Genomic DNA, 5,000 nt, shown 5'->3' with positions numbered 1-5,000 from the left:
CGTGTCTTCTACCGTCCGACGGCCGGTCGGCAAAACCGTCACGGTCCAAACGCCTTACCCTTTGACAGGTAAAGACGATTGGGCTCCCGAACGGCGCTTAGACCGACATCGAACGGGTCGCGATGCATTACTAAGAGAGAAGTGCACGCCGTCCGCGAACGTCGACGCTGCCGGCCCGTGAAGCCCGCTATCCCCTTTGACAGGGACGGACGCCTCATCAGAGCGTGGCAGCGTACGCCGCGGATTGACGATGAATCTCTCCGTTCGTTCATTCGAGTTTCGCAGGTTTACCCCTGAACGGTTTCACGTACTCTTGAACTCTCTCTTCAAAGTTCTTTTCAACTTTCCCTCACGGTACTTGTTCGCTATCGGTCTCGCGGTAATATTTAGCCTTAGATGGAGTTTACCACCCACTTAGGGCTGCACTCTCAAGCAACCCGACTCTTAGGAGTGTCCCTCTCGCCGCCGCCCTCCGTCGCTACGGGCCTGGCACCCTCTACGGGAAAACGGCCCCGTTCAAGACGAACTTGGACAGGAGTATCGACGACGAGAAAGCGGAACCTCCCGAACACCACATCTCCCGCGTTCGATACGACCGCGGGATTCAGTGCTGGGCTCGTTCCTGTTCGCTCGCCGCTACTAAGGAAATCCTTGTTAGTTTCTTTTCCTCCGCTTACTAATATGCTTAAATTCGGCGGGTGATCCTCCCTGATCTGAGGCCAACGATAAAAATCGAGGCAGACGCGATATCCGTCAGCTCAACGACGCTTCGCTGCCGTGTTTTCACACACAGCAACGTCGCATCGATGCGCTCTTCGGACGTCGTGTCCGCCTACATTATATATAATACACACTCACACACACGCACACGCACGAAAACACGCACACATCGATACAAATATATTATATATTATATATATACATAACACGAAACGGGGTTTATTACGTCACCGTGTGCGAAGACGCGCATGCCCTCTGTCGATTTTTTACGTCGAAGAGTCGCGCGTCCCCGGGACGCCCCCGATCGTATATACATACTTACATACGTAGGTATATATCGTATATATATAACGTGTATATAACATATATACGCGTATCGACGCGATCGGTTTCCGCTCGTATGGTGGTGTAATATGTGTGTCTGAGAGGTTATATTTAAACGGACCCATATATATATACACATTGCGTGAATATGTATAAAATAAGAGAACCGTCAATTGTTCGCTATATATATATATAGTGAACAGTGTGATTTTTATATTTTAACAGCCGGCCCTCAGACAGGAGTGGTCCTGGATATTTCTCCACGGACCGCAATGTGCGTTCGAAATGTCGATGTTCAAATGTGTCCTGCAGTTCACACTATGACGCGCAGTTAACTGCGTTCTTCATCGACCCGCGAGCCAAGTGATCCACCGTCCAGGGTAATTGTTTTACATATTTTGATATATGTATGTATATAAAAAAAATAAAAAATAAAAAAAAAATATCTTAGAAGGCGAACGAACACGCGAAGGGAGCGCGCGCGCGCGCGTTATACACACACGCGCGCGCCACCACGACGACGACATAGCGTTCGCACTTTCTAATACCGGTGTGTATTTTTCTGTTTGTTTTTGTATAGCGCCCACCATTATCGGACCGGAACTGGGAGATGACACAACAACCGGATTAGTGTCACACAACTCCCTCTTTTGTCGCCCCGTTTGGTGTGCCCCGATGGGCGCTCTCTCTTTTGTGGATTATTATTCGTAATATGAGTAATACGTTAATGATCCTTCCGCAGGTTCCCCTACGGAAACCTTGTTACGACTTTTACTTCCTCTAAATGATCAAGTTTGGTCAACTTCCCAGCGACGCCGACGGCCGTTAAGCCACCGCGTGTCGGTCCGAAGACCTCACTAAATCATTCAATCGGTAGTAGCGACGGGCGGTGTGTACAAAGGGCAGGGACGTAATCAACGCGAGCTTATGACTCGCGCTTACTAGGAATTCCTCGTTTATGGGGGATAATTGCAAACCCCAATCCCCAGCACGAAGGAGTTTCAACGGGTTGCCCGGGCCTCTAGGCCAGGGAGAACATGCTGATTCCTTCAGTGTAGCGCGCGTGCGGCCCAGGACATCTAAGGGCATCACAGACCTGTTATTGCTCAATCTCGTGCGGCTCGAAGCCGCCGGTCCCTCTAAGAAGAATTTTAATACGTCGCCAGTGAGTTGCGCGACCGAAGCCACGCACACATAAATGACGACGCCTATTTAGCAGGCTAGAGTCTCGTTCGTTACCGGAATTAACCAGACAAATCGCTCCACCAACTAAGAACGGCCATGCACCACCACCCACCGAATCAAGAAAGAGCTGTTAATCTGTCAATCCTTCCGGTGTCCGGGCCTGGTGAGATTTCCCGTGTTGAGTCAAATTAAGCCGCAGGCTCCACTCCTGGTGGTGCCCTTCCGTCAATTCCTTTAAGTTTCAGCTTTGCAACCATACTCCCCCCGGAGTCCAAAATCTTTGGTTTCCCGGAAGCTGCCCGCCGAGCCATAGTAGTAACGTCGGCGGATCGCTAGATGACATATTTACGGTTAGAACTAGGGCGGTATCTAATCGCCTTCGAACCTCTAACTTTCGTTCTTGATTGATGAAAACACCTTTGGCAAATGCTTTCGCTGATGTTCGTCTTGCGACGATCCAAGAATTTCACCTCTAACGTCGCAATACGAATGCCCCCAGTTATCCCTATTAATCATTACCTCGGAGTTCTGAAAACCAACAAAATAGAACCGAGATCATATTCTATTATTCCATGCACGAAATATTCAAGCACAATTTTGAGCCCGCTTTGAGCACTCTAATTTGTTCAAAGTAAAATTGTCGGCCCATCTCGACACTCACCGAAGAGCACCGCGATAGGATTTTGATATTGAACCGCCGTATTACCGACGGCTCACCGACGATATGCTCCGCAGACGTGTCAGTATCACCGCGGATGCGGTGCACCGACAGCGCGGCGCACAAATGCAACTACGAGCTTTTTAACCGCAACAATTTTAGTATACGCTATTGGAGCTGGAGTTACCGCGGCTGCTGGCACCAGACTTGCCCTCCAATTGTTCCTCGTTAAAATATTTAAAGTGTACTCATTCCGATTACGAGGCCTCGTAAGAGTCCCGTATCGTTATTTTTCGTCACTACCTCCCCGTGCCGGGAGTGGGTAATTTGCGCGCCTGCTGCCTTCCTTGGATGTGGTAGCCGTTTCTCAGGCTCCCTCTCCGGAATCGAACCCTGATTCCCCGTTACCCGTGACAACCATGGTAGTCGCAGAAACTACCATCGAAAGTTGATAAGGCAGACATTTGAAAGATGCGTCGCCGGTGCTGGACCATGCGATCGGCAAAAGTTATCCAGATTCATCAAAATTAACGACTTCGGACGCGAGGCCCTCCGTCGATTGGTTTTGATCTAATAAAAGCACTCATCCCATCACTGGTCAGAGTTCTGATTGCATGTATTAGCTCTAGAATTACCACAGTTATCCAAGTAACCGAGGTAAGATCTAAGGAACCAAAACTGATATATTGAGCCATTCGCGGTATCGCCTTAATACGGCTTGCACTGAGACATGCATGGCTTAATCTTTGAGACAAGCATATAACTACTGGCAGGATCAACCAGGGAGCTGACACAAACACGCCGCATACAACGCGCACAACACGCACAACTCGACGATGCGAAAACGTTAAACGTTTAAACGCATCGATGGTTTTTGCTGTTTTGCTTGCTGCCTGCCTGCCTGCTGCAGTCAGTCGGTGGTCATTTTTCTTTTCTACACTACACTACTACACTACACAATACACTACTACTGTGTGGTGTGTGTGGTGCGGTGCTAGTGAACGGACAAAAAGCGCGTTCGATTCATGTGAATGTTCAACAACGAGACATTTTCGATACTTCACACTGTGTAAATAAATTTGATTCTCTCTCTTTATCGAGGAAAAAATATCGACATCAGTCCGGTTTCGGAGAGATCGAAAATACCTTTTTATAAATGCTACTACCACTACTAATACTACTACTACTACTACTAACTACACACTACTACTGATCTATATAAAATAGAATCAAAAGTAATATATATGTAATATAATAATAATATAATAATGATAGTTGGAAAAAAAAAATACACCGTCCCTCGAAGTCGCCGCGCAGCGGCAATGAGCGACTGTTCGATCTCTCCGGTGGAGGTGACCGAGAACAAGCTCAACGCGACACACGCGACGACACGAGGCGACGAGAATTCACGGGTCGATCTGGTGCGTTAACGACGCTGCGAAATCTACACGCGCGCCGAACACAAATCGCCACTTCTTTTATAACAGACTCTATTATAAACGTCCTGCCGCATTCATAAACGGGAACGTAGTCTGACACAGTTTATGCGTGTGTGGTGATATTTCATTGTGTGGTGTGTGTCGTCGTCGTCGTCGTCGTCGCGTGTTTTTGCTGTGTAAAAATATTAAAACAACAAACACAACACTACTATTTTTATTAATAAAAAATAGTTGCGCGTTTATTTTTTAATACTCTATACACACTACACACAAACTCTACAAATTTTACTTTGTAAAAATCAAACGACAACAGCAGACACACCACACAACACAACTCTACAAACACCACACACTGTTTCATTACATCACTGACAGACGCCTCTCGCATCCAGTCTACAATAGTAGCAATGATGGTGACATGTCAACCACGCATCATTAAACAATGGGGTGTTCACGTATTGGCGTATACCACAATTGACGTGACACCGGAAAGTGTTTACACGTATTGTTGTTATTATTGTTATTATTATCAATATTTTTTGTGTTTTATTATTATTATTATTATTATTATTATTTTTTTTTTTTTTTTTTTTTTTTTTTTTTTTTTTTTTTTTAAATCCAGAACAGAATCATCGCTTACTACTAAGCTAAGTAAGTATTAAAACGAATATATA

The 5,000-nt window shown here is 46.2% G+C and overlaps 3 non-coding genes across 3 annotated transcripts in view; all 3 read right to left on the bottom strand.

Moving 5' to 3' along the window:
• Window positions 1-722, bottom strand: part of LOC123722795 — a 3,974-nt gene extending 3,252 nt beyond the window's left edge. Inside the window, exon 1 of the ribosomal RNA XR_006756604.1 lies at window positions 1-722. This exon is cut by the window's left edge and continues 3,252 nt beyond it. This is a non-coding gene — a ribosomal RNA (large subunit ribosomal RNA).
• Window positions 723-1,270: 548 nt separating this feature from the next.
• Window positions 1,271-1,427, bottom strand: LOC123722819. The gene has a single exon (XR_006756622.1). It is a non-coding gene; the product is annotated as a 5.8S ribosomal RNA (ribosomal RNA).
• A 342-nt stretch (window positions 1,428-1,769) lies between these two features.
• LOC123722852 lies at window positions 1,770-3,673 on the bottom strand. The gene has a single exon (XR_006756654.1). It is a non-coding gene; the product is annotated as a small subunit ribosomal RNA (ribosomal RNA).
• Window positions 3,674-5,000: the final 1,327 nt, after the last annotated feature.

The sequence above is a fragment of the Papilio machaon genome, chromosome 29, assembly GCF_912999745.1.
Source record: "Papilio machaon chromosome 29, ilPapMach1.1, whole genome shotgun sequence".
NCBI lineage: Eukaryota > Metazoa > Arthropoda > Insecta > Lepidoptera > Papilionidae > Papilio > Papilio machaon.
The sequence above is the reverse complement of the archived record's forward strand: the minus strand, read 5'-3'. Positions and strand labels throughout refer to the sequence as shown.